Raw genomic sequence first — 25,867 nt, 5'->3', positions numbered from 1 at the left:
AAACGTTAGTTTTTTTTTACCAAAAATCGAATTATTGACAACATTGATAGATCAATGTGACTTATGGACAATAGAGATATATTGGCATTAAAATCGCAAAATTGACAACATTGTTATACATACTTTTTTATTTCTCTCTCTCCTAATGCAAATTATAACAGTATCGTCATAAGAGGAATGTGTAGCAAAAAATACTTAAAACGTTAGTTATTACAAAAAATCGCATAATTAACAACATTGATAGATCAACACGACTTATGGACACTATAGACATATTGGCATTAAAATCGCAAACTTGACAACATTGTTACACATGACAGAGAAACCGATCACTTTGAATGATGAAGAAGAGGAAGTAGAAAATACAAAGAGAGTGTTGTCATTTTATTGCTCTCCCTATCTCCCAATGCAAATAGTAACAGTTATCATCAAAACAAATGGAGAAATCCTAGTGTCTGCTCTTTATAACTATAAATTGATAACACAGAACTACCTTAAATAAAAGCGTACCCAACACTAACAAAATTCTTTGTGGCCAGGAAAAATTGCGATAGTTTTTCAAAGAATAATTGAATAATGAGCAGAGGAAGTAAAAAATATGAAGAGAGCGCGATGTTTTTTTTTATTTCTCTCCCTCCTAATGCAAATAATAACAGTTATCCTCAAAACAAATGGAGTAATCATAGTGTTTAGTCTTAGTAACTATAAACTTAATAACTATAAACTACTACCTTAAATAAAAGCGTACCCAACACTAACCAAATTCTTTGGGGCCAAGGAAATTTTCGAGAGTTTTTTTAAAGTTCTCCATTTTATGTCAAATCCTAAACATTTGAATAATTTCAAAAGAGAGAGTTTTTTGTTATTACTCTTCTAATGATAAAATAACAGCTATTATCAAAATAAATTGAAGAATCATAGTGTCACAGCATTGATAACACCAATAACAGTAACCATCAATGCTACCTTAAATAAAAGCGTACCAAACTTAAAAATCCATTGTGGCGAAGAATATTTACGAGGTTATCAAATTTCCTCAGGTTGAGTCAAATGTAAAAAATGTAATCCCGTAAGGAAAAGTAAAAAGTTGGGCGGGGCCGACTATATGATACCCTACGCCACTATGTATAGTTGTAGAGCTCCCGTAACAAAAGAAATTATTTGAAGTAGATCATATCACCTATCAACATTTGGCTTTAGAGCAGTTATATAATATATGGGGGGCAGATCCAATTCTGAATCGATTTTCACTAAATTTGACGGAGACATTTTAATCTTTGCAACATTGCTATAGATTGCATGATTGCAAAAATATATATCGGAGCCGAGTTTCACAAAATGGAAACCTATGTCCGAAATTCTCTGTATTTAGGCTGATATTAGCCATTATTTGCACAATAAACCTGACATCGGATTAAGCACATATATGTGAGTTATATCCAAATCTTAGCCGATCTCGATAAAATTTTTCAAAGGTATTTCCGAGCTCTATAAGATATCTAGTACCAAATATCATATGGAGGGCTCACTGCTATACCGAACCAAGTCATGAAAAATAAAAAATGCCGAAATTAGTGCCAATGTCCCCATATATGGAAACTCTGTTTACTCTGTAAAGCACAATGTCAAAAAGTGTTTCTTTCCAAAGATAACGGTAAAAAACCTAAGTCAACGACTGTCATTTTCGAATTTTTTCAAAGCAAACATGAACCAAGTCAGTGTGTTTCACTTTGAATCAGTACTATTAGTGTTTCAGTTTACAGCAATATTAAAAAAACATCAGTGTTTTCTATAAATGGATAGTAATTATAGCAGTACTAGTGATTTTTCCTGTTATGAAAATGAGGAATATTTGCCAGCCCCAAAAATGATGAAGACGGAAATAACGAATTTTTTATGTGTAAATATTTGTTGAAACCATGGTAAAATTAAGAAGGTAAAGTAATTTCAAATAAGCATATCCATCTCTGCATTTTGTGTAATTTACTCTGTCAAATTCCCTGCATAGATAGCAGGTTCTTATCTCTGATTTGTATGTACAATGGATTTATAAGTATACATTTTGACAACGAGATGTTGTCAAATGCATAACTTTGAAAAAAAAAAAACAAGTAAAAAAGCTGTAAGTTCGGGCCGAACTTTGAATACCCTCCACCATTTGGTACAAATTTGGCAATTATCAAAAAATTAAAATCCATTAAAAATTCAGTTAAAATCTTAAAAATACCGAATGTAGCCGCATATTAGGGTCTATACGAAGACGTGGACCTGCACATAATATTCATTATGAACTTCAAATACTAAATTTGAAATAGTTCCGATAAGTAACATCACTAAAAACACCGAATATCGAAGGTACCGTTATATGGAGGCTATACGAGGACGTGACCCCGTTTGAATACCAAAAGTCCTGCAGACATAATACACATTTGAGTAAATTTTTATCAACTTACTTCATTTCGTTCGGAAGCTAGAGTGATTTCCACAGACGGACAGACGGATTGATATTGTTAAATCGACATAGAATGTTATACTGATTAAGAATATTTCGAGGTGATACAAACAGAATGACAAACTTACTCTCCATACTTTAGTGGAGGGTATAAACATGTAAACATATAATTGCATGACTTTACATTCTTATTTCTACCATAGTATAAACATTAAATTTTAACATTAATTTATTTTTTTTTTAAAATTAATTTTGGTTAATTCTGTTTTTTATCGGGCTTTTTTGGTCGGATTATTTTAAAATTAAAATAAGATTTTATTTCATTTTTTGCTTTTTTCCAACATTTTCAAGAGCTTATTTATTTGAAATTCTGGTAACAAAATGAAGAAAAAATTATATTATTTTTATTTTCCTAAAAATTACAATGGTTCTCAATTACAACAGAAGCACTCGCAGCTGCCAGCCGCTAAACCAAGACATGACTCAAAATAAAACTCCGAAACTAGTGGGAAATTAATCGCTAAAATCAACTATATTTAGTCATATAACGAACACTTTATTTTATTTTTTGACTTGGTTCTCTTTAGCTGTGAAACCTTCAAGTTTTATTCAGAGTAATAATGAACCAGAGTAGATTTTTTTGTTTTTGAAGATTTTTTTAGTAATATATTTAAATAATTTTTATTTTAAATTGATATCATTAGTTAATTTTGAATATAGACTTTTACATTTTCTTTTGGTAGACTAAAATATTCCTTCCAGAAATTAATAGCAGTGCATTTACTTTACCTCTAAATATCTTCGAATTATGTTTTTATGACTTAGTTCGGTATAGCTGTGAGCCCTTCATATGTCGAATGCATATAACGAATGTGAGGAGCTTAAACACCAAATCGGATGAAAAGTATATATGGGACCTATTGCTACATCTGAACTGATTTTCACCAAATTTGATGTACTTGCTTCTAGACTGAATTCGGTGGAATGTGCCAAAATTCAGGCCATTTGGACTTATATTGGACATTTGGTAGAGAATTAAATCGAAGTCGGTTCAAGACATATATGGGAGCTATAGCAAAATCTGAACCGGTCTTGATGAAATTTTGCAGAGGTATTTCTGGGCTGTATCTGATGTCTGATAGCAAATATCATTGTTGTTGAATGCATATTACGCATATTACGATGCATAACACCAAATCGGATGAAACATATATATGGGAGCAATAGCTATATCTGAACCGATTTCCACCAAATTTGATGTACTTGCTTCTGAACTGAATTCGGTTGGATGTTCCAAAATTTAGGTGATTTGGACTGATATTAGCCATTTAGTGCACAATTTACCCGAAATCGGTTGAAGATATACATGGGAGCTATATCCAAATCTGAGCCGGTCTTGATGAAATTTGACAGAGGTATTTCTGGGCTGTATCTGATATCTGGTAGAAAATATCATTGTTGTCGAATGCATATTACGAATGTGAGGGACTTAAACACCAAATCCGGATATGGGAGCTATAGATATATCTGAACCGATTTCCACTAAATTTGATGTTCTTGCTTCTAAACTGAATTCGGTTGGATGTTCCAAAATTCAGGTCATTTGGACTGATATTGGCCATTTGGTGCACAATTAACCCGAAATCGGTTGAAGATATCTATGGGAGCTATATTTAAATTTGATCCGATTCCCACCAATTTCAATAGGGTTCGTCCTTGGACCAAACAAATATTGTTTGGAAAATTTCATCTCAATCGGATAATAAATGCGACCTGCGTTTTGTTCACAAGATACATGGATAGACGGATGGACGGACTGACATGCATAAATCGACCCAGAAAGTAATTCTATGAAGATCCTAAAAAGTAACTATGGATCTAAAAACGGCTTTTTGTTGGGTTTACCAATAACTGAGAAACTTATCGTTTAGTAGCAGTGTTGTTAATTTAGCGTTTTTATTGAATATTTGTAAAGCTCGTTCTATAGGTTATTTTGGTATTTTTCTTATTGAAATGCCAAAAAACGAGAAATATAACTTTTCTTTAATCCACTAATATTACTTTTCTGCGAAATTATTTAAAATTTTTCCTGAAAAAAATTGTTGCCATAAATCATACATTTGTTACCCAATAAATATATTTTATTATTTAGCGGAAAAAATTCCCTTCGATTTTGTGTAAAATCATGTATTTGCAATACAAGATACGATAAGTCACTCCATTAGCTGACAAATTTGTGTACCTACATTTCGTGTTGTTGCTTTTTTTCGTGTCTTTGTTTAATGTCAAGATGCTGATGGAGGTGTCGGCTATAAATCACATTGCAATTTGTTGTAAATATAGCCGCCTAGCCCTGCTTCTGCTTTGTGTATGAGTGTGCGTGTGTGTGTTTGTGTCCCACACGTTTTTTTTTCAGAGTATTTTTGGAATGAACTCTGATGCTGAAATGAAAAGCTGCTAGTCTGTGTTGTCGTCGTCTGTCATTGCTTGCTCATCATCAACGGTAATTGTTGTAATTTTGGGATTTGTTTTTATTGTTGTTGTTTGCTTTTGTAGGGAACCAAATATCACTAAATGTTATTTAAAGGTCAATATTGTTTACATTTTTTTTTGTATTTTTGATTTTTTCTCTCTTCATTTAATGTCTGTTTCGCCTAACATTTGTGAATGACCTTTTCCAATCGTTTTGTAGGCAAATCAAATTTTATTGTAGTTTTGTTTCAGAGATCATTATCAATGCTATTATTTCTGGTTTTATTTTAAATTAATGTTTCTATTTGTTGTGATTTTATCTAAAAACGAGTTTGCTGCTATCTTCCCCGTCATTTTCTTTTGTTTTTAGAGTTTTCATTCACTGTGGAATGTTAATTTATTGCTGATAAATCCATTAAATTGACACCTTGACAGATAACACGTTATTTTAGGTTAGCCTTGGCAGAATGTGGTCAATTTGGCGATTTTTGATAGAGGCTTCTAAAGTGGAATATTTTAAAAGAAAACCCTAATTTCGATTTTTTATACAAAACATTGAAGTTTTTGAAAAAAAAAAACGAATATTTATAAAAAAAATTGAGATTTCCGGGAAATATCACGAATTATTAGAAAAAAAAAAACAAAAATGGAAAAAAATTGAAAATTTTGACAAAAATCCCGATTTTTTTTCTGTTTGAATTTTTAAAAATTTTGACAGAATTATGATATTTTTAATGTATTTTAAATAAACAATTTTTTCTGTATTATAATGACACGATTTTATTTTAGGCCAACCTTCGCAGAATGTGGTCAATTTGGCGATTTTTTTGATTGAGACTTCATGTAGATTTTATGTAAAATTTTGAAATTTTTGAAAAAAAAATCGAATTTTGATAAAAAAAAAATTAAAATTTCCGGGAAATATCTTAAATTTTTAAAAAATAAATTTTTTGATTGTGAAAAAAAACTCGATTTTTTGCAGTTTTTATTTTAAGTCAGCCTTGTCAGAATGTGATCAATTTGGCGATTTTTTGATTGAGGATTCCAAGTGGAACATTTTAAAAGAAAATCTTAATTTCGAGTTTTGATGACAAATTTCGGAAAAACAATCGAATTTTTAAGAAAAAAAAAATTAAGACATTTTAAATTTTTAGATATTTTTTTGAAATTTTTGACAAAAATCTCGCTTTTTTTAATTTGATGTTAAAAAAATAATAGGTATTTTTAGAGTCTTTTTTTAATTGATATCATAAGTTTTTGCCTTCCAAAATATTATTCGTTTCCAGATCGCCTTTATTTCAGGTGTAGCGCTATTCCTTTCCAGCACGCCTTTTTTCAAGGTGGTACTCCTAAAAATGTAACTGAATTTGTCTTTCACGTTATTTTGCGCAATTGAAAATTCCAGGAAACATCTCAAATTTTTAGATTTTTGTTTTGAAATTTTTGACAAAAATCTCGATTTTTTTTTAATTTTTAAAAATGTCAAAAAAATAATAGATGTTTTTCGAGTATTTTTTAATTGATTTCATAAGTTTTCGTTTCAAGTACGTCCTTTATTTAAGGTGTAGTACTATTCCTTTTCAGCACGCCTTTTTTTCAAGGTGGTACTGCTAAAACGGTAACTGATGCTGTCTGTCACGTTATTTTGCCAATTTGTTTTTGAAGATAACCGCGTTTTTTCTATGTGAACATGATTAACTGATTTTCTCTCCCTTTTTCTCTTTCTCTTCTCTCAGATGACTCCCATGAAAATTCGGCTTTAACGGATATGAATATCTGTCATGGCAGTTAATTTTGTATGGGTTATAACAGAAAGGTATGACACTTCTTGTTAAGGTGTTGCTAATTTAGCGTTTTTATTGCATTTAATTGAAATCATATATTATTGTATATTTCTGTTTTAAATATCCTAAAAAGCATGGAAATTGCTTCCTAATAATACCACGACCGTCATATTATGTGACCTAATTTATGTCAGCTTCCTTCTGATCCCTTCCGTATTTAAAGATCAACACAAATCAATGTTAATTTTAAAAAAACATTAACTAAAAATACATTTGGTGTCTGTTGTCTGCCTCCTTCCCCCAAAAACAAAAATTCCAAGACATTAAAAGGCAAAAGTTCACTTTCTCAAAATAACTTAATTTAGACAAAACTCTTGAAAATTTATAAAATTATTTATAGAATTTGGGGGGTTTTGTGTGTGTGCAGGGCTCTTATGATATGGACAACAGGCATTTCTGGACGGCTCTATGCCTATTTTCACGTGTCGTCAACAATTTATGTTCAACAAACATTTCACTTCACTTTCTTGCCATGCTTATTTCCCGTTTTTGACAACAGCCCCCCACCCACCTAATTCTTCTCCTCCCCAAGTAAACCAAAAATGGTAAATGTTTCCAAAAAAATCTTGTTTTTGGTGTTAATGAAAAGAAAATTGATTTTGAGCCCACACTTGAGTGAGGGTGTTCAGACTTGGCATTGTCAACATTAATGGACATCAATGACTGACTAAAAGCGGAAGGAAGTAATTGTGGCTGGCTTGGGTTGGTGGGTTGGTAGCTAGCTGTCTTAGTTTATTTTATTCAGCTCACACCCATGGTGTTTAGATTTTATTTTAGTTTTGTTTAAACCAATTTGTCTGTGTATTTCAAGTTTCAAGTACTTGCCGAGTTTCAAAAAAAAAAAAAAACATTTCAAAACCGGAAAAATTTGTACATTTTAAAGACATTTAATTTAAATTGAAATATTTGTACTTTTTTGTTCGAGTTTCTTTTTTTTCGGTCGCTTGTTCTTCTCTTTGGCATATATATTTTGTGTGTCAATTTCACTTGTCAATTTATTTATGAGGTGTTAGAGAAACGTAAACGTATAAAACGGAAAACCTGTAATACTCGTTGCGCCATGCAAAGATGATGTTTAGACATTGAGGCTAGGTTTTGGAGGAATTTCATTGCAATATAAACACACACACACAAAACGCACACACATCGATAAATGACATGAAAAGTGCGTTTGTATTCACTCACCACCGCCATCTGGTTAACCAGACAACAAAAAAAAATCAACCGCAGAAGATATGGCGCTAGCGAAAGGCTATATGTATTATGTCAAAATATACTACAACAACAAAGCAGCACATATATAGCTGTGGTTTTGTAAAGAAAATACTTTGGAGGTGACTCTACAACAACAGCTACAACAAAAAAATTGTGACATGATTTTTGTCTAGAAATTAGAGTGGCAATGTGAGATGTTTCAATTTAACTGTTAAACGTAAATGTTTATATTTTTAACAGCGGCAGGGGGAATTTGTCATTAGAAATGATTTGTTTTTTGTTTTTTTCTGCTCAATTTATTTAAAAAATAAATGATTTTTTAACAAAGAATAGAAGCTTAGGGTAAAGTAAGTCATTCACATGAAAAAGTTACTTTTCAATGTTATCACTCTATTGTGAGTTTCAATGGAATATGTCATTTTTTATGAAAAATTGATAACAAAATTACCCAAAAACATTGTAAATTAAATATTATATACCATTGGGTATACGATTACATGAAAATGTATGATTTTTAAATAGTTTTTTACAGTAATTTTAGGGGGAAAGAAAACATTCACATCAGAATGTTAACACTTTAGGTTCCCAATCTGTATTTCCTTTCTTTTTCATTTTGTTGGATTAAAAATATAAAATTATAATAGGAACTTATATATTTAATTGACAACTAATTAGTTTCCTTGATTTTTTAAATACCTAGGCGGTTTGGCACAAGAATTTTCGGTAGGAACTTAATCTAAAGCAAAAGCATTCACAAAAGTATGATGACATTGGACTAGCGCGCTTTACATTGAATGTCATCTCATCACATGTCGATATTAAAGGTGATACAGAAAAAGCACATTAGAAGAAACACAATTTTAAATATATATGAAATGATTTAAATAGTCTTTTGAAAATTTAAATATTTGAGGATACAAATTTTAAATGAAGTTCTATAGATTACTTTAAGGGAAGGCATTCATCTTAGAATGTTAACATTAACTTTTCATAAAAAGGGGTTGGGTTGTCTGAAATGAATAATTTGGTTAAAGAGAAACATTCACAATAGAGTGATGACATTAAATTGGCGCGCTTTAAATTGAAAATTGCATCACATTTTTGTGCAAGAAATGGGAAAATATAGAAAATAATTAAAAAGGCAGTTATGTTCGCCCGGGCCGAATGTTTAACACCCTCCACCATTTGGAAGAAACTTGAAAAATTTCAACAAATTCCAAAAAATACCGTTTAAATTATGACCTATATAGGGGGGCTATATCAAGACGCGGATCTGTTTAAGTAATTTTTTCTCATAGGCTGTAGTACCCATTAATATCTCCAAATACGAAATTTGAAACAATTCTTGCCAATAATGTCGCTAAAATCATCAAAATACCGAATATCGGGAGGTACCGTTGCATGGGAGCTATACGACAACGTGGACCTACAAAAGACATTTTTAGACATACGCTGTAGTACCCATTACAAACTTCGAATACGAAATTTGAAACAATTCCAGCCAATAATGTCGCTAAAATCATCAAAATACCAAATATCGACAGGTACCGTTGTATGGGAGCTATACGAAAACGTGGACCGACATGGCCCATTTACGAACTTAACCTGCCTACTAGCAAAATACACAAGTGTGTGACATTTTAGCTTACTGGCTCAATTCGTTCAAAATATAGCGTGATTACAACAGACAGACAGGCGTACAGATGGAGTTACAAACGGAATGACAAAGCAAATATAACCTCCATAGAATGGTGGAGGTTATAAGAATATACTTAATTAAATAATCTTTATGTTTTATATTGAACTATTTAAAAGAATTCACATTTTATCAACAATTCTTTTAACAATAATAATTTAAGATGAAAAGATAACATTCACATTAAAATGTTAACATTAGTTTACACCACTTTGCAGTAAAAGGCCGAGTCATCACAAATTAAGGTTTTTTTATTTTGTTTGAAAAATGCGAGAAAATAATAAAGAAAGAACATCGCGCAATCTAGTTCTTTCAAAAGTACTCCTTTTTTCCTTATTTGTTTGAAAATACATGTTTTTGGAAAAAGAATTTAATGCCTTAATAACAGCTAAATAGAAATATTCACAATAAAGTGATAGCAAAGGGTTGGTGCACTTTACACTAAAGGCTTTGATAATCATTTCACATGTCAAGAGGGGTCCAGTTTGGGATAGAATGAACGTTGGCTGTTCATTTGACCAAAATTTGTTTACCATCGACATAACCAGAAATGTCTGTCACAAAAATGTATTATGTTAAAAGCTTCTTCAATAACATCATCATCATCTTCCATGGAGATAGGTAACTTCTTCTTTCAAGTAACTCATTTTGAAACGAGATTAGTAGTAGGTAAACGAATGCCAATGTTGCTATTCTGGTGAGTCTTCTTCTTATAAATTGAAAAGCAGACCAAGAATTAATTGCTTTTCTATTGAAGCTATTTAATTACAGACGCGCTTAACATGGAGAACGTTGTTGTCTTATGTCTGATAAGCTATGCTGCTGGCTGCTAGCTCGCTAAGTGCTGACCAGCCATAAAAAAATACAAAAATGGAGCACAACAAGAATTACAAAAAAGCAACAACAACAACAATTCCCCCATCATTTAACTCCTGGTCTTCGTCATCATTCAGGTATAATATAATGGATAGCTAACTGCATTTGTTTTCATTTTTTTTTTCAAGATGGATGGGTTGCCCGGTGGGTTTATTGTCAGTCAGTCACTCAGTCATGGTATTTGCTTAAAAGAAGATATGGAGAGTTTCTATTTTTTTTTTGTTTCGATTGTGAAAAAAGGGGTTGGAGGAGAGATTCTCAGGCAATAGAAAGAAAAGTGGGTTTTGGTAGAGGGAAAAGAAAAAAAAATGGTGCGGCGACAACAACAACCATACATACAGAAAGCAAGAGGGAAGTAACAACAACAACAAAACAACCCAGAAAAAAATGAAAATAAAAAATTACTGTGTCTGAGGAGTTTAATGCTTAAGCCGTTCTTTTTTGTTGTTGTTGTTTTAGCCATTCTTGGCCGGTATGCATACTGACTGAGACTCTTCTGCTTGGTTTTATATAAAATTTAACGTTTGAAAAAAAAATATTTTCAAAAGAACATTTTTCTTTTGGCCATAAAAAGGAGAAACAAACAACAAAATCTATTTAGCCGGTATTGCACAGCAATGGCAGTGAGTAGTGAGTCAGTCAGTAAATCATAAGAGTTGTGTGTATGTATTCCTACCTACTTCTTCTTCTACTCTACTACGTCATGGTCTCCTCCATTGGTGTACAGCTTCAAACTGTACATTCAATGTTGTATTACTTGATTTACGTGTTTTTGTATTTGATTGCTTTTGCTTTGGTTTGGTTGTGCTCTTTTATGCTTCCATTTCACTTGAACAATATAAATTTGATATAGGCTACGCTCCTATCCTTGGTTGTTTTTGTTGTTCTCTTTTTGGTAAACAGAACATTGTGTCTGAATAATAGAAGGCTGAAGTCATTCTCCCATCATCTTGTTGAGAGAGATGAGAGAGAATCAACAAATTTGACTTTTTTTATTAGGGAAAAATATAAGAAAATAACAAAGAAAATTAAAGTTACAACTATTGGATCAACAAATAATTGATTTTTATCATTAATTTGTCAAAAATGTGATTTCCCACAAAAAAAAATATATGCCGCAGTGCAATTTAAAGAAATCATTCAACATGGAGTGATGACATTGAATTTGCGTGCTTTACATTGTAAGTCATTTTACTTGAACTGCTGCGAGGAAAGCTGATTTGTGTAGATAATAAAACATAATATTCGACGGAAATAGATAGATTGCAATTAAAATAATAATTTTTTTATTGCAAATCCTTCGTTTATTTTGTTGTTGTTCTCTTAATTTTTGGTAAATAGAACATTGTGTCTGAAGTTAATCACCCATCATCTTGTTGAGAGAGAATCGACAAATTTTCCTTTTTTGATCTATTTACGCAAAATAAGGAAATAACAAAGAGAATTTAAGTTAAAACCTATTTGATCCATAAATAATTGATTTTTATCATTAATTTGTCATAAAAATGTGATTTCCCACAAAAAGTATTTGCCGAAGTACAATTTAAAAATATCATTCACCATGCAGTGATGACATTGAATTTGCGTGCTTTGCATTGGAAGTCATTTTAATTGAATTGCTTTAGGGAAAGCTGATTTGTGCAGATAATAAACCACAATATTGAACGAAAATATATAGATTGCAGTTAAAATAATAATTTTTGTATGCAATTAGGTGGGTTAATATTTAAAAGTAATTGGTGTAAGAATGAGAGCCATCTTATTTCAATGTCCCTACGTCTCATCTTCAATTTTGTTTTTATATTGTTTGTAGAGAAAAAAATGGAAATTCCAACAAAAATTATACAACATCATAAAACATTTATTATTATTCGCGGTTAATTTGTTGTGAAGCCCCCAATTTTTGTATAAGAATTCCTTGCGCAAATTAAAGTTAAGGTAGAACATTCACAACAAATTAATGACATTGTGTTTGAGCTACGCCTTACATTAACAGTCATCTCACGTGCGCTCATGGAAGATGATAAGCATTGTTTTAGACAACAAAATTGTAATAAATGATATGTGTAGTAAAAACTATTAATAGCTAAATGTATTTATATAAAAAAATATATTTTCCAGCAATAGCCTTTCAGAGTAAATTAAGGCAGTGAAATCATTCACGTGGAAATGCTATGTGTTATTACAAGGCTAATGACATCAGCTATTGAATTTTGCTGAAAACATTGAAGTAAACATTAGAAGAGATAAAGGAAACGAAGACAAATTTAGAATTCATTTCTTTGAAAATAACTCTAGTGAGAAAGAATTCTGATATAAATTAATGGATAAAGAAAATATTCACAGTGGAATGTTAGCCTTTGTTTAAGTCTAAAGGAAAATAACTAGCGAGAAGGAATTCCCATAACAATTTATGGATAAAGAAAATATTCACAATGGAATGTTAGCCTGTGGTTATGTCTGAAAGGGAACCCTCATAAAATGTCATTGTTCGAAGGGAACTAGCAAAAACAAAAAACCACTCACACTGAAGTGATAACATCAAATTTCATGCCCATTACGTTAAAAAGATTTGCAGATCATGTCGTTTTTGCAAGAATCTTTGGAAAACACATGTAAAGATCTTTAGTACAGATAATCTGCAAATATTTTCGATTACTTTATAATCAAAATAACCTTAATCTACATTTGCAGAATATACATACATTTTTCTATAGTAATTCAAAATAAATTCTGACACAATTGTGGTTCGTTTACTCACACACACACACAGCGAGACACAAAAGAAGAAGCACAGGCAAGCTCAAGCGCTAACGTCACTTCGGTAGCCGCCGCCAACACCAACCACCACCACCCCATATATAAATCGTGAAAAGTTTTATCACAAACACTTGTTAATTTTTCGTGTAAGCATCACAATTTGGTGGATCCACCACATTTGGCATATGAGAGTGGGAGAGAGAGACTGACGGAAGGGGGAGGGTATGGGATGGAATGTACAGACAAAAAAAATTTGCAAAGCCCACAAATTGTGAAAAACAATTGGAATGGGGTCGACGTCGTCGTATGAGCACCATCCATCCATCTATATATTAGAAGCTTGTGTAAATATTAATTTTTTTGTTTATACCTATTGGGCATGTTCGTATACAACATGTCCAGCCAACCAGTCTGTCATCCAGTCACCATAGCAAGTCAATTTGTGTAAAAAAATAAACAGGTACATAAATATAAATCACACCCTAAATGTAAATATCACTCTGTTTTGTTGAATGATTTCGTCGCCGTCTGTCTTTCTCAATGGGTACTTGAGAAAATATTAAAAAATTTTAAAAATGCAAATTAGTTTCAAATGATGTTGAGTAATTTTCAGACATACGTTGGTATAAAAAAAACGACGAAAAAATAAAGCCCCTCCCCAATATGTGGGTAAAAGTTTACCGGCATTTTTTATATTAGCCTCCCTATAAGCCTCAAAATGCACCCCATCACGTCTTTGATTCTCCCCTTTGTTGTTATTTAACTACTTTTTATTTGACATATTTTTTGCCTTTTCTCCTTCTCCTCCTCCTTCCCAATATCATATTATGCAATCCAAGCAATTTTATATCAATACTTATTGATAGAATCCAATAAAAAGAAAAAAATTGAAAAAAAAAAAAAAAACTCAACTATTCAAGATAAAAATCCACTCAGTGTGAAATTTTATTTGTATTTGCCATGAATTTGTGGTAAGGCATGTTTCGGACAGGGCGCAAATGCTTGCCTAGTTAAGATATGTTTTCTTTATGTCTTATCGCATTTGTTCAATCGATCGTTAACACAGACCTACACACACACATTCAAACATACATAGCATATGTGAAAACATTCAAAAACAGGCAAAAAACAACCTTCTTAAACATTATCTTTTTTATATACCTATTTTCATGATTTTTGTTATTTTTCTGATTCTGATTGGATCTTAGCCGGTAGTAAGTTGTGTGAAGTAAGAAAAAAAAAACATGCTTGTGCTATCTTGTCATTTATGACGTCATGCCATTTATATTCAGTGAAGATATGATGTGTTGCTTAATTTTTGGCATGAATGCTTCTTCTTTTTTCTATGTTTTTATATTATTGTACTCATTGATAGGTGAAGAGTAACAAAGTACACGATGTTTGCTTCGTGTCGGTTGGGACGATGTTTTAGCATAACCCCCATCATATTACTCTGAGCACGAGGGGAAACGAAAAGAAGAGTAGTGTATGTGTAATAAACGAATTAAAAAGGTATTGTGTCAGAGAATCATTGGTGTTACTCAGAGTGTATGAAAAAAAAAAACAGTTGGTCGTGTGTGTGTTTGAAACGGTGTTACTCCGAGTACATGGGAAAAAAAGAAGAAGAATCCAGTCGTGTGTATTTCCTTCTCCTACTACTCTTACTTTTTTCTGTTATTTTAATGAGAACAACGGTAAGTGTTAGGTGGGAGGAGGGGAAGAAGACAGTGTGTGAGTATGCCAAAGTGCCACTGTAGTTGTTGTAATTTATGCAAAAGTGCACTAGAACTCAGCGGCCGCAGCAACAGCAAAAAAAAAACAAACCGGAAGGAAATTATTGTATGCAACAACAATAACAACAACAACGGCGTATAAAAAGCTTGCATAAATGCAAAAGCATGCAATTGCTGTGACAGCAGGCAATAACAGAAATAAAGGAGGGCGCAAAATAGGTACTCAGAGAGACTTGGTGAGTGGGAATGCAATGCATGTTGATATTAGTTGCCGTTGAATTGCTGCTTCGTCGTTGGTCATTGATAATTGTCGGCTAATCAGGAAAGCGACGTCTTACACTTTTGGCACCAGACATCTTAACAGGAAAAAACTGGGCAATTTAAAATAGGTATGCATAGGGAGATTTTTAAATTGACGATTTAGGGATGGGAGAGAGTGACGTCTTAAACTTTTGGCACCACACATCTTAACAGGAAAAAACCGGGAAATTTACAAAACAAAAAAACGAAAACAACACAAATAACTGTAGTGGTTAGTTAGGGATGCCGTCTCAAGTAGAAAAAATCGCTTCAAAATACGTATGTAGAGGGATTTTGGAAATTTACCGATTTAGGGATGGGAGAGACATAGCAAAAAGGCTGGAGGGTTACCACATTACAAGAAATCATCGAAAAAAGCGAGTTTTTGGATGAAACAAAGTGAACTAATGGGAAGTGGGTTTAGGGTTGCCATATAAAAATTGCATAAAAAAAAATTTGATTTTGAGATGAGAGAGAGATGAAGAAATAGGGTTGCCACATGACAAACATTAATCGAAAAAAGGTATGCAGGTGGAGTTTATGGAGATATGATATTTCCGTACCAGGGAAGAAATGATTGGTAGGATGAAACAAAGTGAAATAATGGAAAGTGGTCTAGGGTTGCCATATTTGAAAAAATATATATGTAAAAAGGAAATTGTTTGTGGAATAAAATTTCTATGTCGGAGAGAAAAATGTGTCTTGTAGAAAAAAATGGGGCGGGAGGCAATATTAAAGGGTTGCCATATTAAAGAAATTTCAAAAAATTGATATTTAAATGTATTTATTATAGCTTCACATTTCTGAGACAGGGAGAAGTGTTCCAAAGGAGCAAATGTAAAATAGAGAACAATTAAAAAAAATGACAAATTGATATTGCTACCTTGGCAAGAGAACTCTATGGATCTATGGATCACATTTTATTCGAGTCTTTAAAAAATAAAGGTGTTTCCGGGAAATTTTACTAAGGGAAAAATTGTAACAAAACCGCCACATTGATATCACTGTTTGGGCAAAGTGAACTAAAAACTAAAAAAGCAAGTTACGGATATAATTTTATTCTACAAAAGCGTTATGATTCCCCTCCAAAACAAATAATTGTGAAAAAAAAATCGCCACATTGACATCACTGTCTCCACAAAGTGAACTAAAAAACCAAAAATCCCGTTACGGATTAAATGATTTTCTCCAAAAACGTTATATTTTCCCCTTTATGAAATGAAAAATGTACAGAGCACCAAATGAAATTCGTTACGCAGCACCATGGCCGGTTGGTTTCGGTCGTATTTTTTTTTGCCGTTTTTATATTTTATTACGATTGTGTGTTGATTTTTGTTTTTTCGTGATTTTGCTTTTTATTTTCACAAATCTTTTCATTTATTATTATTTTATATTGCTTTCAATGGTTGACTTTTTAATAGCACATAGCTAAAAAGGAGAGAGATAGAAAAGCAACAACCAGAACAAAAATAACACCAAAGTCAAAAGCAATCATTTGCTGCGTGGGTGATGATGATGATGGGTGATTTTTTTCTTAATTTTTTCGTTTTGTATTCTTTCCCATGGATGATGTTGTGTGTGAAAACATAATACCAAAAAGGTTGGTTGGTATATTCATTTGGAATATTTGTGCGAAATAAAAAAATAACAAAAAACGAAATGACGCTGATGATGTAGAGAAGTGTTGATTATGATTTCAATTCTAATGTGGATGATGAATAGTGGCGGTGGCCAGGTTCTACATTTGTGTGCGATGTGGTTTGTATGAATCAACCTCATTTATTTTCATGTTTATAGTTTGGGGAGAGGGGCAGGTTATTGAATTTGAATATTTAAAGTGGTATGTATTCTATGCCACAATTACCTTAAGGCATTGACCTACATACTATATAGAAAATAAATAAAATGGATATTGAGGGAAAATGCAAAAAAAGTTAGGAACACTAATAGAAGTAAAAAAATTGGTGATTTTTATGACAAATCTTAAAAAAAACTGCCAACATAAAGATGATAAGTTGCCAATTTGCCATCACTTTAAAATTGTTAGAAAAATGGACTTAATTTTTATTTTACCAGGACTCTTTCCTTTTATTATGTATACTTTTTAAAAACGCCAAGATGGCAACCCATTTTAATATTTTTTTTTAAAGAATGCATTACAAGGAATGAACATTTGTTACTATTTTATAAAAAGGATTCCGTTATTATATATTCTCCTCCAAGTTTATAAAAAATCGCAAAGTGGACATCATTTTTTGAAGATGTGGCAAGATGTTTATACTTTTTTAAAAAACGCCAAGATGGCATCACATTTTAATATTTTTTTTAAAGAGAGCATTGCAGGGAATGAACATATGTTACAATTTTATAATAAGGATTCTTTTTATATATTTTTCTGCAATTTTATAAAAAATCGCAAAATGGGCATTATTTTTTGAAGATGTGTCAACATTGTAATTTTTAATGTTTTTGAGGTAATTGCCAATTCTTTTTGATGACATTACTTGCATTTAATGCTGCAAAATTTTAAAGAAATAAACGCTAAATTAGCAACATTGTTGGAAAATCTTCCATTTAATTTTGTTCTGTAATTTTTTAATTTTTTTTTTTTTAAACGCCAACTTTAAATTACTTGCTTTTCACCTTTGGTTCTATTAAAAACAAAAAACGCCAAGTTAGCATCACTCTTAACTGGGGTAAGAAATGATAGCATGGTTCACATATTAAATATTAAACATTATCAGCACTGTTCGATTAATGAGAAATTATGTTATTGAGAGAAGAGATGAGAGAGGGAGAACAAAAAAAAAAAAACACAAAAAAAAAAACCGCAAGTAGACATCATTGCTTTACATTTTGCTGAGCATTACTCTCGGTAAAGGCATTTAAGCCACGGTAGAGATTCAAAACAAAGAGAAGTTTGGAAAATGTAAATATCTGTTCAAAATCAAGACTCTCAGTCTCTCAGAGAATTTTTAAACTCTCAATTGAAACATTTTGACATTTTTGTCCTTATTTTAACGAGCATGTTGCTAATTTAGCGTTTTTAGGTATTCCAAAAATACATATCATTATACAAACTGGCTCGTTCAGTTCACGGGACAGTAATGTCAAAGAAGCGATATTTTGTGGTGAAAAATAAATATTTTTTTCGGAGACAATTAATGCCATTATGTCGCTTAAAAATGTTGCCATGTTGACAGTAGTTACTTGTTGAAGTGATGTCAATATTTCGTTTTTTTCTGTCACGCTTCCAAATAGTGTTGTCAACTTTGCGATTTTATTGTTCATATTTTCTTGTAATTCTAAAGGGCTAACTTAGCGTTTTTTTAAATCGTCAAAATGTCTAATTTTACACAACTATCCCTTTTCCATGTCGTTTATTGAACAGTAATGTCAACTTTTCGATTTTATATCGTTTTTTTCTGTCACGCTTCTACATTGTGTTGCCAACTTTGCGATTTTATATTTCATATTTACTTTTAACTCCAAAGTGCTAATTTAGCGTTTTTTTAAATATCGTCAAAATTTATAATTTCACAAATCAGCCCTTTTGAATCTCGTTTATCGAACAGTAATGTCAACATTACGATTTCATATCGTTTTTTTCCTGTCGCGCTTCCAAAGAGTGTTGTCATATATGCAATTTTAATTTATTTATAACTCCAAAGTGCTATTTTAGCGTTTTTTTAAATCGTCCAAAAATTATAATTTTACAAAACCAACATTTTGGCATATCGTTTATTGAACAGTACTGTCAACTTTGCGATTTTATATCGTTTTTTTTTTGTCACGCTCCCGAATAGTGTTATCAACTTTGCGATTTTATATTTCATATTTACTTGTAACTCCAAAGTGCTAATTTAGCGTTTTTTTTAAATCGTAAAAATTTTGTAATTTTACACAACTGACCCTTTGCATGTCGTTTATTGAACAGTACTGTCAATTTTGCGATTTTATATAGTTTTTTTCTCTCACGCGTCCAAATAGTTTTGTAAACTTTGCGATTTTATATTTCATATTTACTTTCAACTCTAAAGGGCTAATTTAGGGGTTTTTTAATATCGTCAATATATATATATTTTTTTACAAAACCAACCTTTGGCATGTTTACAGTAATGCCAACTTTGCGATTTTATATTTCATATTTACTTATGACTCCAGAGTGCTAATTTAGCGTTTTTTTAAATCGTCAAAATTTATAATTTTACAAAACTAGCCCTTTTGCATGTTGTTTATTGAACAGTAATGTCAACTTTGCGATTTTATATTCCATTATTACTTGTTACTCCAATGTTAAAACTTTATCAGACTACAGCCAAGACACCAGTAATGGCTTCATAACAGAAGTTATTTTGGAAGAATGCCCTAAAGAGAATTTTTATTGATTTTTTTCAAAATATTTTGGTTTTTGTTTTTATTGACAGTGGGCGTAAACTGAGAGAACCAAAAAAAATAATAACCGCTTAATTGCTGTATCATTTGTTGCTAGCTGCAGTTTGTTTTGTTTATTCATAACTCATGTTTTCATTTTGACCTTCTTCTTATACCAGGAGACAGACGTAGCTGTGTGTGTGTGTCTGCAGTGTGTGAATCACTATTGCTTTTCATTAAAATTTTCTTTTTTTCCTTTCATTTTTTTTCTCTGTTTGTTTTAATTTGCTTCTATGGTTTTTGTATTAAGCAACAACCAACCGAAAAGTAACATCAATGTTTACCGCTATTACTGATTATGAATAAAGTTGTTGTTTTTGGCTTGCAGTATGTTATTTTTAATATTACTTGAATTGCTTGCTGACGGCTTTATTTGCTGGCAGACTGCTGCTGTGGCTTCTGTCGGTTAGTTGGGTTAGTTTGGTGGTAGGTAGGAAGGTATATAATTTGATGCCGCTCCCACTTTCATTTATTATTTTGATTATGTGTACCTGAACTGCAGTAATGCCAACTTCAATAGCTTTAGAGTAAGAAGTTCACATAACGGTTATTTACAATTGCCTAGAAACCCATACAACTTTCGTTTCATGAATTCGCCTTTAATTTTTAGAATAAAATTTTTTCTTTAGAAAATAACACACATTTTGCCATGCCATAAAAATATATAGATAAGTGTTAAAATATTAAAAAAAAAGAAAAAAATTGAATCATTTCAATGACGTTAACATTCATTTTGCGCTAAAATGAAGGAAGCCTAGGTGATACGTATGAAAATATAAGCTTATCTTATCATTGTTGAGAGAGGGAGAATAAATACTTTCCAAAATGTCTTTGAAGTGGTTGCTGTTTAGCAACATGTTTTAACCTATTTTATTGCCTGTCCATATTAAGTATTTGGATGTCGTTATACAATTATTAGTTTTAAAAATCGACCTTTAAACGGGGAAATTTACATCCACTCTTCGAAATCTTGTCATTACAAACAGAATTTTTTCTGTACGAAAGATAACAAACTTCATATAACATTCTCAATAAAATCGATCTAAAATTGTCTTCAATTCAAAAAAGGAATTATGAGAAATTACTCCATTTTTTCCAAAAAATTCTAAATGTCCCAAAAGGCCGGGAAAATACCTATGATGCAATTTTAATTTTAAAACACTACGAAATATTAACCAAAATATCCTTTTTTTTTTCTTAATGGCATTCGTAGTTGTCGTTTTTATTTACTTTTCTCAAATTTGTTAATTTTTTCGTGAAGAGTTATTTTCAGGTGTGATATTTGTCGCCAAAAATCTAAAAATTTTAAAAATTCCGCTGATATACTGGTATATTTTGACAACTCTGTTAACCATTTAATGTGAATTACCCTGCAAGTAATGCTAATTTGGCGAGTTTTTCTATGCTTAGACAGTTTATTGTAATTTTCTCACGTGTGTCTCTCTCTCATAACGGCATTCACTGAATATACATTCTCTGACAGTAATGTCATAATTGCAATTTAAATCGCAAAAATGTTAATAGCATCATTAGCATTAATTTTGATATTTTTTAACAAAAGTAATATCAATATCGTTTTCTTCTACAGTTTCAATGTGTCTTCATATTTTCTCATATTTGTTCCTTCTTTCATAATGAATTATGTCAAGTTTGTGATTTTTATTGTCAAAAATATTTTAGAAATCGTCAACTGTTAACCATTTAATGTGAATTTCCCTACAAGTAATGCCATCTTGGCGAGTTTTTCTCTGCTTAGATTATTTATTGCAATTTTCTCACGTATGTCTCTCTCCCATAACGGCATTCGGTGAAGATACATTCTCAGGCAGTAATGTCATAATTACCATTTAAAACGCCAAAAATGTTAAATAATCGCCAGTAAAGCCATAATTGCGTTTAAATCGCCAAAAATGAATTATGTTATTAGAAATTCCCCAACTGAAATGTTTTCGTCGTCCATGTTAACCATTTAATGTGAATTCTTCTTCAAGATTAAATCCCAGTTGTGATATTTGTCGCCAAAAACATAAAATGTTAGAAATTCCCCAATAGGAATATTTGGTCAACTCTGTTAACCATTTAATGTGAATTCCCCTACAAGTAATGCCAATTTGTCGAGTTTTTCTACGCTCTAGACTCTCTCTCCCATAACGGCATTCACATTAGATATATAACAGGTAGAATACAGGTAGTCGCATCGACACAGCTGCACAGGACAATGAACTGTCAAACCAATTTTGGAATTAAAAAAATTTGAATGAAAAATTATTCAAATTTGAAAAAACTGAAAACTTATAAAATCTACATATTTTTGTGAAAAAAAAAAATAAAATATAACAAAAAAATAAAATATAACAAAAAAATAAAATATAACAAAAAAATAATATAAAACAAAAAAAAAAATAAAATAAAATAGATAAATAAATAAAATTTTAACATATCACTGCTACCAAGCGTTGATGCATCTACCTGAATTCTTCAAATATGAATTCTAATGAATATCTCAATTTTGTGATTTTTATCTAATTATTAATCCCAACTGTCGTCCATGCTAACCATTCAATGTGAATTCCCCTACAAGTAATGCCAATCTGCGGAGTTTTTTAAGCCCTAATCCTAAACTTTCTCACGAATGTCTCTCCCACATAACGGCATTAACATTGACATTCTCAAACAGTAATGTCATAATTGCGTTTTAAATCGCCAAGAATTAAAATTGCATCATTGCCATAATTTTGATATTTGACATTTAAATCTCACAAAAGTAATGTCAATATGGTGATTTTTTTCCAAATCGAAAGTGCCAGAAATGACTTCTTAGAAACATTATTAACAACTTGGTGACATTTTTGTCACCAAAAATATTACTAATTGTTAGATTATTTTGAAGTGCGTTGCTGCGAAAATTGGCAAGCCGTAAGCAATATTTGGCGGTCACAGATTCATTAAAATTTAAAATCGTTACTGAATAACTGTGTGCTCTCCATTCACATCACGCAATTTTATTTGCAGCAACGGCACTTTTCCAAATGGAAAGATCATCTACAACTCATCATGTTATGTTTTATGGGAAAATTAGGAGATATTCTGAGAGAGGATCTAAAAAAATGGCAGGACTTATTTTTATTTATTTTTAGGAGAATTGGCAACACACTTCTCTCACATCATATTAAAATTGGACAGTATTACTAATGATAATTAGTAATCGGTTTAAAGCTGCGACAAGTTCGAACCCCAACCAATTCAGGAATTACGATGCCAAGATTAGATTACGAAAGAGAGAACCATATCTCTGGACCCGAAAATGGCATCAGCACAAATTGTAGCATTTTGAAAAGGTAAGAGTGTCAGCTATATTTGGCATCAATTTTGTTGACCCCCATCATGGACCCTTTTTCGACTTTTTGATGTTTTTATGAAAAATCCGGGTCCAAAAAATCGATACCAATATTGTCTACATCAGGTAAGTGGATGTAGCCTAGCCCGGGTCTAGCCCGGATCTTAAACCCGGACTTTCAATACAAAAATCTGGTGTCCCGGGCCAATCCCCCAAGAAAAATAGTTTTCCGGAATCAGAGTAAAAATACCTATCTCTGGAAAATTTTTTGAAAAAAATGAATAGGTTTTTACTAAACTAGAGTTAAGCCGAAAAAATAGTTTCCCGGAATCAGAGTAAAAATACCTATATCTGGAAAATTTTTCAAATTTCGAAAAAATTGAATAGTTTTTACTAAACTATAGTTCTTCCGATTTTACTAGAGTTGTACCTCGGACAGTGAACTCCCCCAATTCAGGAATTACGATGCCAAGATTTGATCAAAGCTTCTCAAGGAAAAACCTGACTTGTTGTTTGGGAGGAGAAACCTCCTTTTTCATTTTAGGATCCTAAAATAACTACCTGGCAACAATTTCTAATCAATCAAAACATAAAATTTTGAAACAATCAAATACCCCTCAGAATAAATCTTTGGAAATCCACACAGAATGATTTCATTCCATCATATCATCATCATTTGTCTGTGTTGATCAAAAAAAAAAAACATCTCCACAAAAAAGAGAAACACAAAAATTCCCTTTATTCTTTTCGTTCAATTCGTAACATAAAAAACTCGAATACTTTTTGGAATACGTGCGTAAAAGGGGAGAAAGAAATTGTGCTTGAATTTTTGGTTTTGGTTTTGTTTTTTCGTTTCTTTTGTTTTTTTTTTGGACAGCGTGCCTCAACTTACCGTTTACTGGGTGATAACCGTTGCTATCTCTTTCTCGCGTATTGTTGTTAATACTCAGACGGCGATGGCTTCGATAGCTTTTTTTCGGTGGCGTTAATTTGAAGAGAGAAAAAAAGTACACACAACAGCAAATGAAATAAAATTTATTAAATTAGATTTATTTTTTTGAAATTGAATTTTTTTTGTTTCGAATGATTGGAAAGATTCCTTTTTAATATTTGAAAATCAAAACACTCAAAACATTAATTGTAGTATGCAAGGAAGGAAGAGCTAAAATCACTCACTTTCAAAAGTAGCACAGAAAATCTTTCGTTTTTTTTTTTTCTACTTCTTCTTTTGTTTCAATGTGTCTTCTCTACACATACACCAAACCACCAACAAGAATTTCTTTTCACTTTTCCTGGGCTAAATTTTATGTTGTTTCTTTCAATTTCGGCCTTAATTTCTCAAGTTTAGTTTTCGTTAAATCGGCTTTTTCATTTAGTTGCCTGTCATTCAGAATGCACACACTGTGGACTTCTTTTCAGAAAATAACAAAAAATTTCATGAAAAGGTGAAGCGCTAACCACACGTACACACAAAACGCGGACCGAACAAACAAAACGAGTGCAATCTCGACGACAGTTCAAATTCAATTGAGCACACCACACGAACACATGAAGCAGGCAGAGACAACTCAAAAACAACAAGGCACACAGAAAACGGTACTCAAATGTGTGAAGAGAAGGTGGAAATGACAAGAAGAGAAATAACAAACAAAAACAGTGTTGTCAACTACTCCAAAAACTTGGGGGTTTTGTGGCAAACACTCTAATTGGAATATTAGGCATAAATTATTAAATCACATCCCTAAATGCCGCTATTTAATGGGGCAAAAGTTTTTTTTAATACATATTTTCTTTATGAAATAAAGCAATAAGACATTTTATCAACAAAAACAGCCCACGCAACCATTTAACATTAATTTCTCCTGCAAAAAAAACGCCACAATAACAACGCACTTATAAAGAGAGTTTCAACTCTTTCAAATTGGAGAGAGCAGCACATTAAAGAAGCAATTGGGAAAGAAAAAAAAAACAAAAATATAAAATAATATCAATTATTATAATATAAAATAACATCATATTTGTATTAAAACATAAATAAAATATATTTCAAATAATTCTGGTCACCATTCATATTCATCCAAAGGACATTCCACACACAAAAACCAGCCATTAATTTGGCCTAAACCGATTTTATTGGGGGACTAGCAACGCCCAAAAAATTGGTAACATGGGCACAACAAAAAAAAATACAACACTCATTTCAGCAACGCAGAAGAACCAGAAGCATGGGTAATTAATTCCACAAGACAAGAAATAGACAAACTTTAAATTCACTAGCGATTTAAAAAGAAAAATCCAACATGTTTATTCCCCCAAATAAAAGGGAATTGAATTTAGGACCAATAATTCAGTTCAGGTCTGTAGTTTGGAAAATATTTCCATACATCAAAACGACGACGACGCCCGATTATGTCATAAGCCTCTACAACAACATAGCACACAGAAATAAACCAAAAAATATTTGATGGAGAAAAACAAACACATACCCACAACAACAACAACTCGCTACGACGATTGTTGGTTAATTCTTTTACCGGCAATTCTTCTTTTTTTATTGACTTTTCTTGTAACTGTTTGCTTACTTCATTCGCGCCGCGTTTTCGGTTTCTTATTTTTATTGTTTGCACAATGAGTCCTGATTTTTTGAACGGCGTTTTTCACTCGCTTAACACACACAAGTTTTTTTTAATTTTCGTTCGTTCTGTTTTACATTCGAATTGTTTCTGTTTGCCTCCTCTTGTTTTTTGT

At 31.7% G+C, this 25,867-nt stretch overlaps 1 protein-coding gene across 12 annotated transcripts in view; it reads right to left on the bottom strand.

Moving 5' to 3' along the window:
- LOC101888031 (protein hu-li tai shao) overlaps window positions 1-25,867 on the bottom strand; it is an 85,749-nt gene extending 59,882 nt beyond the window's left edge. For 3 of the 12 annotated variants that reach the window (XM_059126185.1, XM_059126187.1, XM_059126189.1), the window contains exon 1: window positions 24,012-24,657. The gene's annotated coding sequence lies outside the window, so the exon portion shown is untranslated. Of the gene's footprint in view, window positions 1-24,011; window positions 24,664-25,605 lie in introns of those variants that run through there. The other 9 variants (XM_059126186.1, XM_059126188.1, XM_059126190.1 and 6 more) reach the window with 6 other exon arrangements.

Source organism: Musca domestica, unplaced genomic scaffold (assembly GCF_030504385.1).
Source record: "Musca domestica strain aabys unplaced genomic scaffold, Musca_domestica.polishedcontigs.V.1.1 37, whole genome shotgun sequence".
Taxonomy (NCBI): domain Eukaryota; kingdom Metazoa; phylum Arthropoda; class Insecta; order Diptera; family Muscidae; genus Musca; species Musca domestica.
This window is presented reverse-complemented; position numbering and strand designations above follow the sequence as displayed.